The sequence below is a fragment of the Lonchura striata genome, chromosome 4 (assembly GCF_050655825.1).
Source record: "Lonchura striata isolate lonStrDom1 chromosome 4, ASM5065582v1, whole genome shotgun sequence".
Classification (NCBI taxonomy): domain Eukaryota; kingdom Metazoa; phylum Chordata; class Aves; order Passeriformes; family Estrildidae; genus Lonchura; species Lonchura striata.
The window spans coordinates 15,766,210-15,777,244 of NC_140706.1; the positions used below are offsets into that span (position 1 = coordinate 15,766,210).

At 37.4% G+C, this 11,035-nt stretch overlaps 1 protein-coding gene across 2 annotated transcripts in view; it reads right to left on the reverse strand.

The window, feature by feature from the left end:
* The window catches only part of LDB2 (LIM domain binding 2), a 363,337-nt gene that overhangs the window by 230,160 nt on the left and 122,142 nt on the right, over positions 1–11,035 (reverse strand). The window lies entirely within an intron of this gene.

Here is an 11,035-nt window from a genome sequence, read left to right on the forward strand (position 1 = left end):
CATCAAAAATATTGGGAAAACATTATTTTCATATTTTATATAAGAAAAGTAAGGCAGAAAGAGGGTACAATCCTAACATCATGCAGCAGTCATTGACAGAGAAAGAAATATGCTCCCATGCATAAGGCTGAGCCAACAGTTTCATCTCTAATTTTTAGAGACCCCTACCCTCCTGGCACACAGTGGTAGCCCCACAGTGAAGCAGGCTTGAGGATGGCTAGGGAAAAAGCCAGTTAAGCATAATAACCCAAGCAAAAAAAAAGCACCAAAAAGACAGTATTTCAAATTTAGAAAGGAAGTCCTGGGTAGATTTTACTGAGATTAAATCTAAATTGAGTGGATTTCCAGTGTGATCAGGGAACAGCATGTTAAGGGAGAGAGTTGGAGACATATCCTCGGGGGATTTATGTGGTTATACCTCCAGATGATCCCAGGGCAGTTGGAAAATGAGATACAAAGGGCTCTATTCTGCCCTCATTTGCACAGCACTTAACTCTGATTTTCATGCCGTTTAAACAAGAATGTCATGTAAAGTGTCTTGATCATTGAAAATGGTGCCAAATACGTATTCTCCCCTCAAGATTACTGCATGCAATTCAGATCATGGGATATTTACATTAGTCGAGCTGGCCTTTAGAGAAGAGGTACAGACATTACAATAGAGGTTGTGAGGAAGCTAATCTGAATTGGCCTGTTTCTCAATTACTTAGCCAATATAACCATGTAAATTAATTTTTTTAGCAGTTTTACATTTGTATTTGCCAGAGTAAACTGGTATTTATATACTAGACATGCTTCATATAAATTTCGAGGACACAAAAGAAATGCTCAGAATGCTATTGTTTAAGACTATTATCTACTTTGCTAGCATATGTAGATCTAGAGTATTGCCAGAAAGATGAAGGAAAAGGAAGTGTCACATCTTCCACACATTATATGATATCATGGTAATATGTCTCCTCATATTTAGGTGTTTTAAAAGCTTAGGATTTCCCAGTTACAGAGAGTTATGTTGCCCTCTGGATAAAAGATGGAGAAATACATGGCAATGCTGACTTTTAGAAGGAAAACTATGACACAATGTAATAAATACATAGTATGTTAGTCCCTAGTTAGCTCTGCTTTTCTATGCTATGAACAAGCCTGTTTTATCATATTGCCACTGTTATCATCCTCAGCCACTGCAGTGATCATGGGACAGCCAGATCATGGGTGTTATGCTACGTTATTGTACTCATGGTCACATTTCAGTCATTGACTAATCTCCTTATTAAGCACCATGCATCAATCAAGGTGTGACACCAGCAGGTATGGTCCTACTCTGGACAGGGCTGTGCTTTAAAAAAGCCCATTAGATTCTGTGAAGGCACATGCTACAGGCATTCTTGAAAATCATAGGCAATAATGAATGCAAAAGGCAAGAGGCAGTCACAAGTCTCTTTTCCACCTTTTGTTGACACTTCCTCAGACCCAGTTGGTATTAAATTTAAGGTGCCAGGTAAAAGAGCCCAGCAAAAGAATCCAGCAAGTTCCCTTGTCCAGTTTTGTGCATTTGCATTACTGACCTTAGATACTGTAAACTGACCTGAAGGATGGGCATTACTCTGAAGTTGGCTCAGGCTCAACTGGAAACACAGCAAAAGCCCTCATTTACAAATTATGAATAGGAAGCAAAGTTTCAAGGCTCAAACTCGTGCTCAGAACGTGAGGAGGAGCCTTTAATAATTCAAGAACCTCTTCAATACATACTTTAGTGCATTTCAGTTTATGACTAGATTTTTAAGTAGTTCATCGCATATTTGGCCACCAGAATCATGGTCTGTTTGAGAAATAAAAAAGGATAATGCAACAGAACTCAGAACTATGTGTTACAGCATCAGAGAAGTATTTTTGTGCCCCTCTGTTTTCAATCTCTATGAGGTAATGCAGCAGATTGTATGATGCATTATAAATTACATGCTCCATCATAGCAATCAACATCACTAACCAAATTATATAGAACATAACAAGAAATACTAGTAAATATTCAGTGAAATCCAACTTTAGAATTATGAGTCAGGCTATTCTAGGAGTTAGTCCTAAAAGACGAGAAAAAAGTATTATGTAGTCTACCTATAATCAAAACTTAAACACAGCATTTCTATTACATAAGGTTTAAAATTGAACAGCAAAATATCTATTTTATTACACAATTTTGAGCAGTGTGCATACTTAATGTGCATACTTAAGAAACTAAAAACATGTTTGAAATAATTTATAGAGAGGTTCAAAAAAGGAAAAATTACACTGTTTTTTCTGTAGTCTATGGGATGAACTTTGTGGGAATGTTCAGTGAACACCCTTTGTTCCTATGAATTCTCAGTGCTCTTCAGACTATAAAAATGTAGATATGTGTCAAAGTAAAAATAATGCCCACTGAGAAGGGATCAGCGGCATTAACTTTTCTTCACCAATCTCAATTAATTTTCAATTTGGATTTTCTGTGAGTTCTGTGGGAAAGATCAGGGGGATTCCAGCTGCAGTGCTTTTCCCTGCAAGACACCTCTCTGTGTGCTAGAAAATGGCCAAAAGGTGGTGTAAGTTTGAGTGAACGGTCTTTTCCAAATATTGTCTAAGAATTTTGTAAAGATAACATATATCTCAATTTTAAAAAGCTTTTTCTTTTCTAGAAATAGAAAAGTTGCTAAAAACCAAGGCTAGCAAGAGAGTCTAATAGTACTTTCTTAGTCAGTAAGTACTGACTTGATTTTTATGTCTCTAAACATTATTAACTTTACTGACATCAAAGAAGGCTCATACCCTTAACACAATATGAAGAAAAAAGGTATCTGGTTGCACTGGTCTCATGTTCCATTATACATCACATTACAGGCTGCTGCACTGATAGAAGAAATCATATATCCTCTACAAAAGAGAGAAGAAAAATGTATATATAACAGTCTTTGGAAGTTCTGTAAATGCACATCAGGTGCTGACTGTATTTTGCTGGCACATACATGCCACTCTGACTGCAAAGGCACAAAGTCATGCAACTTTAGCAAAGACAATAGAGAATACAGGATTTAAAGTTGCCATTAGGGAGCACAAGTGAATAAGGAGTAGTGCTTCTGATGGGATTCCTCTTTGAATTTTCAAAGCATAATAATGTAACCAGAGTAAAAGCTATTCTCTTCAGCCACACTGAGCACAGGTAGACTGGTCATTCCTAAAAATATAGAATCCTAGAATCATTAATAGCATGCCTAACTCAATTCTTTAAAATTCTTGCAAAAGGAGAAAAAAAAAAAAAAAAAAACAAAAAAAAAAACCCAAACAATTGAACATTAAAATAACTCTTGCCACTTAACAGAATTGGACCATGATAAGACTGTTGCTGTCACCAGATAGACAGTTTTTTGCTCCCATAGTAGAGTTATAGAAGTGCATTTCTGCACATCTATAATCCTTTGGGCTGAGAGAAACACTAACCTTTCTGCTTTTGCCTGCAGCCAGATGCTGGGGCTTGGGGTGGGTTTTAAACAGCCAGCTTCAGACAAGCAAAGGCTGCTCCATTTAGCTTTTTAGCAAACTGCATGAGACCTTAATATGTACATTTTTCCTCTCAAAATGGGACAGAAAACACGGACAGGAGATAATTATTTGCATCTAAAATTTGCCTGTTATGATAGGAAGTGGAGGGGTGTGGGACATGCACACACCCATGGTGAAAAGGGAGATGAGGCTTGGGGTTTTTTCCTCTAAATGGGACACAAGTCACACATTAATTAGATAAAATCTTAGGTATTATGATTGTTTTGGTTATGTATGTAGATATATATATATACATACATATTAGATAGATAGATAGATAGATAGATAGATAGATAGATAGATAGATAGATGATAACCAGCAGTCCCTTCTAACCCTAACAATTCTGTGATTTTGTGATATATTTAATTGAACAGGGGACATTAGAAGCCATATCACTACTTAAGGCCTCTGTGGTCCTCTAAATACAACTAAAAGCATGATCCCAGGGTTATGCAATATATTTCAAGCACCCCAGGTGCATATGTGCTATTTCAAAAATTCTATGAGTTTTATTGCTGGGTATAACCTTTCACAAACACTGGACAAACCTGTGTATGTAGGTAGCGGCACCTCGGTGGAATTGGCAGATTTCAGCTAATTTAATAGTGTAACTTGATAAGTCTTTTCTATTTAATGTGTTGTGAAAAAATCTAAACACAGTTAAGATTTTTATTCTATTGCTTTCATTTTGCCTTTCTTCCAATGTTTTCAGTAGCATGAGCACTGAGAGCTGAACAAAACCCACAACATGATGTTTAAAACAGTTACCATTTTCCAGAACTGTTATTTAGGAGGTGGTAGAGATTGGGAAATTTTTTTCAAAATTAAGAGTCCAAGATTTATGGGCAATTTGAGTGGTACCTGAAAATCAAAAGGAATGGGAAGGAGAGAAAAAAATAATGGTGTTGTATGCCAAGGAAGAAATAAAAAGCTTTTGTTGTCAAATTCTTATTACCTGGATTTAGTACTTTTGATTATTAATTAGAGAAAATACCTTAACTTGTTCATCTCAGTCTTAAAATACAGCTGGAAAAAGACTAGGTCAGGCTATCAGCTTGACCATTAGTCCCTGATGAAGTAGCAAGTGAAATAAATGTCATGTTCCTTGAGTGTTACACTCAGATACCTGAATTTTTGCCACTAGCAGTGAGTGGCATGGTGTACTACTAGTTAAAACACAGTTAAAACTCAGTATAAAGGTGAAATAAATATGTTACAAAATCCAAGGGAGCATGGACACAATGTTCCAGCTGCTTGTACCTCCCATCTCCCTGTTTCATCTCCAACTGCTCATCTAAATTGAAAGGAGCCTGGGCTGGCAGCTGACTTCAGGGTTAGACCTTTTTCTCCCAAAAGTGACCTAAAGCTGCTCGAATATCTTACAGAGGTTTTTATGGAACAGTCAGTGCTGTCTTGCTGTGCATGGAGAAGCAAAGTCGTACAGGAAGCACCATCACTGATACTGTGTCCCCATGGGAAAAGCTTGTGCTTTGCTTGGTAGAGTTTCAGAGTTGTGGTCACTGTTGCTTTTGACATATGTATATTGTTAAATATTTACATGAGAGAGGATAGGGTCAAAGAAGAGTGCCTTGCAACTGGAGCAGAAGGCAGTGAGGTCTGTGGGGATTTTTTAAATTTCCGGAGTTCATTCCAGTGTGAGATCAGCCCTGGAGAAAGTTATCCCTTCCAGAGGGATGAGATTCCCTCTTAATATAGAGCACTCCATTTTTCATAGAAGTGTAGGGAGCAACAAATCCCTTCTACATCTCTTTATATATCTTGGGCAAGGCAATGAAGCATGCCTTTGTTGGTGTATAAGGCAATGAGGTACACAGCTGAATCTAAGCAACAGCTCCCTGATTCTGATGTAAAATCTAAGGGGAAGCCAGTGAAAGCATCTGAGGACATTTCTTACATGCTCACAGTAAGTTGCCTTGTTGAAAATACAATTTTTTAAAAAGCCTCTGTTCTCCAAGGCTCATACATGTTGAAGACAACATAATAGGTTTCCTACATGTTCAAAATTCATACAAGAATGTACAAGCATCTGAATGTGGATCCTCAGCAGGAGACAAGAGTGAGAATTCAGTGCATAAACTGCATTCTGAGAGTTCAGCATCTGCAAGGGATTCAATCTGAGTGTCCACCTGCAGCCCAAGCTCACCAGGTCTGTGATGCACACGTTGATGCCCACAGGACAGTAGAGAGGACACGGGTGTAGATGATGAGAGTGGGGCTGGCACGGCAGAAGTACGACACCCTGCCTAGTCCACCCTGTGGATATGGGCTCTTTTCTGCCCTCCTGGGAGGAAGGTGAAGCAGAGCACCTTGGGAACATATCACATCATAAAAGCAAACCTACATTTGCATTTCTTTCAAAAATGCATGCATGACATTATCTTTCAAAATTACAGGTTTAGTAGTGTGGAATAGATGCCTTCAGGATGCGATTATTGCTTGGCCAAAGTTACTGATAATCACTCACCCAGCAGGACCCCACTCTTGCTACAAATGAATCACTTCCAACATTCTGCTTTTGTCCTTCTTTCCCATGTAATTATTCCTGAAAATAATCTCTCATCAAATAGGTAAAACCTGAGAAGGGCCACTCAAATTCCATGAAAATGAATATAGCATTTTCTGAAATAAAGTATTTCCTTATTTTTTCATGCTTCAATTTTCAACTTTTCTTCAAATTCGCATTCCATGCCCATTGCATTTTAAATCAAAGATTTTATATTTAATAGATTATGTCTAGCAATCTTGTTATTTGTTCAAAAGTTGTCAAAAAATTACTTAGCTATTTCTTCAGGAAGAAAAACTAAAGTTTATTTCTTTTAAGACATAAAAACTCCAGGAATTTTAAACCATACTTCTTATTTCATACTCATGCCACACAGTGTACACCTCTTTTTGTAGTGTTTTAAGTGCAAACATCTCATTTTAACCAAGTTTAAATACTTCACATCCATATATTTGAGAATTTAAATATAAAATATTGAATTTTCATTTATTCAGTGTCCAGAGGGAATATGGACAGTGTATGAACTCTATAGTTTCATCCTAGTAAGAAATCATCAAAAATCCCCTAATATTTTCAGTTTTTTTAAGAGAACATTTCTTGTGAAGAGCTGAAGCTGATAATTTACATAGGATCCCAGAAACTAGCGCAGAGAAGAGTTCATCTGCAATATATAAAATAATGCTAAAAACCAGTTACATGAGACCAATTTATTACTTATCCCCGTGTTTGGGCAAATAGACTCAGCTGCATTTCACTTGTGAAGTGCAGAGTGTAATTTGTATTAAGCACAGCTTCATGCCTAGTTGGTGTAGAGCAAATGCCTTGCAGTGGTGCAATTTGACAGTGTTACAGCACAAACAACACAGACAAACAAGCTCCAAGCAGTTGCTCTCTTTTCCTGTCAGTTTACAAATGCATTTTATGGCAGTAGCAACAACTGTCTATTTCTTTTAGCTGATTGAAATAATGTATTACTGGCTAATTACAGAAGAGATACTTATAACCTTGAGATATAGTTTATGAAACAGTTTCATTAACTGTTCAATATAGTTAAAATTTTAGTACTCCTGATACAGTACCAAATAGGCTTAAACAACTGTGACAGCTGGAAAGAGGCAGACATTTTTTGTTTGACTGTCTTGCAAGCTTCAATTAAATATCTGCAGTTAAGGCACTCATAAAAAGTCATAAATTTCTTCTATGGTAGAAAATGGAGCCAAAATAATGTCATTTTTTTTAGAAGAAGTTTTCAGGAACATTTAGACTAATTAAAAACAATTCAAAACATTCACTCTTTTATAGGTACAGGGATTGTGGTAGGTGGCATGGAGGCTGGAGGCTAGGAGACTGGAAATAGCCTCTTATGTGCACACACAACATAAAATCAACATAGACACACCACAAACCTGCTACTACAAATCCTAGCTACAAAGAAACACACATGTTGACATCAGTGCCACAGGTGTATCTCAAAGCCTTTAATGAAACCCTATAAGCAGTCCACTGTGTTGGAAGGAACAAGAGGATGGGTGCCAAGTCCTGTGGGGAAGTGGATTAAGCTGGAACAGTTACAGGAATTCTTGCTCTGTACTCTGTGTCCCACATCCCTCACTAGTTGGTGTCCCCAGAGCCAGGGCACACAGAATGTTCCATGATCTTCAACCAACTTTTTAATCTGAACCATAATAGGAGAATTTTTAAAACAAGATCTTTCCCCACAACTAGATAAAAGCAGCCAACATTAATGCTAATACAGGAATTAAAATAGGTTTAAACCTGTGAAAGATAGCTATCGTTGTTTGTGCCAAAAGGATTTTTCTTTTCTTGATGCTTCACCTTCTGAAGAGAACTGTAAAATCTCTGTGCTTACATAGCCAGTGAAAACTGGTTTGGAACAGTTAGATTAAGAAGCTTGGATATCAGAAAAGATTGATAAATTATCCTTAGGCCCAAGAACAAAGTTGGTGGTCTAGGTTTGTGTGTGACAAGTCCAGAGAGCAGGAACTGTTACAAGGTGGAAACTGCCTACTTTTCTTCCTGTACCTAAACTGGTAAAGTTTTCTTTATATAATTCATGAGAAATCGGTTTGCAGAGCAAACATTTTAAATTTTAGCTCCATGTCTGCTAATGCTTGTCTTTGCTGAAGTTCCTGCTGGTCAGATGGAATGGTGGAAAAGGATGCTCTCAGTAAATAATAAACTTGCTGCAGAATGCACTGCAGTAGGGAAATAAGTAGCTCACAAAGATCAGAGAAAAATGTTTGTGTCTAAAACTGTTGATTATTCATTTTCAAAATAGTTCTTTTGCTTTGACATGTCTTTTAAAAGGAGTTAAACAATTCAAAATTAAATGAAGTGTTTTATCCTAGGTTCATCTGTCAATTTTAATTATTTGTTTCCCCAAAAGCAAACAAATTCTTTTTTGAATTCTGGAACAGACCTCAGTTGCTTTCCCAGCCCAGTTAAAATCTTACAGTCATTTCCATTGAGAAGAAATCTAGCAGCCCAACAAAGAGTGCAAAGAAAATCTATAACTGGACTGCAAAAGAGGATGTAGACAAATAACTGAATGTTTTCCTAACACTCTTGTGTTGCCACTAGAGGTATCAAGCACAAGACAAGAAATCAAAGAGCATGGAGCATGGATCACAGTACCTTACTGAGGAAAGACATCCCTCATTCATCTCTGGCATAAAAGGCCAACCAAAACTGAGCATTCAAAGATATGAATGGGGAGATTTGTAGGAAGACAGCAAAATGCCAAATACATTCTGTTGTAAAAGAAGTGACACTCATCCACTAGTAAATTCCCAAGATGTCATTCTTAATTTCCTATATAGCTTTCTACTACATGTATGTCAGGCCTCTTTCACTGATACATGTAGAACCTAGGACAAAAATAATATTAAATGCAGAAGGTGTGAATTTGAAATTCAATTTCTATTGCTGTAGTTTACCCGCTCAGTTGTGCTTGGGGAACTTTATGATTAAAATATTATCTTCAAGCTCAAGGTTGCTGTAAGGTTTCCAAAGTCTTAGAACTTGTCAAAAACTCTACTGTGCATCTTTTTAGGATTCTCTTTGGCAAGCATCAATACAAAGTTAACCTAATTTCACTTTGTACACACATCTTCTGTAGAATAAAATCAAACCTGCAGTGGCTAAAGGATCATGAGTAACTTGAAAGAGTCAGCTCTAAAATACATGATGGAAATGAAAATCAAAGTATTAAAACAGTATAATGAAAGGATGTTGTTAAATGTCCATTAGATTTAGGAGTGTTTACTTTCATTATGTCTCTGATACCGGTTTAAAATGGGCCAAATCCAGATGTAGAGGCATATGCCTTCAAGAGAATTCTCTGTCTTCAGAGAATTTGCTAATGGGAAAGCTTTAAGAACCATTGAGTTAGTCCTTGGATTTGGAATTGATGCACCTGCCCTTTGCATCTTCAAGATGCTGCACAAACTACCTTAATTACTAAATAAAACAGTTCAGATCTCAGAGGAGAAGTACAATGTATTTGGCGAGAAGAAAGGGAATCTTATGAAGCAATCCAAATGCCTTCAGGTAGTGCAAGTACAATCACCGGTGAGGTATGTGCATGCAATTCAGAGCATATTTGAGCCCATTTGATGCAATTAAGTTTTTATCCCTAATAGATCAGTAGAGAGAGGGAAAAAAATAAGGCTGCACAAATATGCAGAATTATATAGAACCTCTCCATCTGCCCCAAATGAATTGAACTATGGTTAGTCAAGTCTAGTTTATTCTGCTTCCCATAAATAGCATGATACTAGAAAACTATCATGGCCAGAATATTTCTCAACAAACTTTCACAAACTACTGCAAAATACATTGTCATAAACCTGAACACTTCATATACACTGTCAAAACTGTCAGTGAAGTAAAAAGCCCATAACTACTTTCTGAAAGAGTCCTGTAAAGAAGGATGGCAATGAGCCATGATTGATTCTTTTGTAGCTGGTACTTTCAGGCCTCTCCTGTGAAGACAGATGCCTTAAAAAAGCAGACCACAAAGTTCTCCTGCTCAGGAGTTCTGTAGATCAGCAAACAAGTGCCCATGAGAAATGCTGTGGCATCAGTGATGAAGGCAACAAATGTCCTTAATAATAACAGATTCCAGCCAAGCAGCGATACTGTTGTGTATTTATGGGAAAACAATCAGAAATTCAAGCTTTGCCACCTCTTACTTGGGGTGATTTATCCCAATGTGAAGAATGTAAAACGACACAAAGCCACATGCCTTCCTTTCCACCTGCCTTTTCTACAGAAAGTGAATGGGAGACAAATGTCTCTTTAATCATAAAATAAGCTTCAGCAAAGCAAATGAACTTAGGTATTTCAAAAGCAAGTGAAGTCTAAATTGACTCCTAAACTCCTTATACGCAAACTTCCAGGACAGTCGCATGCTTTTCTTTCTTCCAGAAGAGCCCTTTTTAATTCCTTTTTGCTGTCAGTTTCCTTTTACCTCAGGAGTGAAGCTGTGACAGGGCGTGGGAAGCCGTGCAACAGGAGGTGGTGCAGGCACAGCGATTGCTGCACAAACTCTGAAATACCTGTGGCTGGAGCAGCCTCACGGTCACCTGGCCACTGCAGGCACTGAGGCATCCATGTACCTTCCCTCTGGATGCTGAGCAGCAACATTCTAAAGCAGCCAAATCTTGCTTTCCTCCTCAATCTCACTTTCCTCCTCTCCCCAGAATTGGTAAGGAATGTGCAGTATCTGTTTTTAAAATGCAAATTTACCTAGGTTTTTCTTTTTAGCCATGGGACTTTCTTAAAAAGATGAAGGAAAAAAACCATCGTACATTACTAAAGACACCATTTAATGTCTAAAGTAAATCTTTCCTCTGTTCTTATTATGCCAGTTTATTTGTTGGCCTGAAAAGTCGCCAAGCTGTGTGACAAAGGAAGAT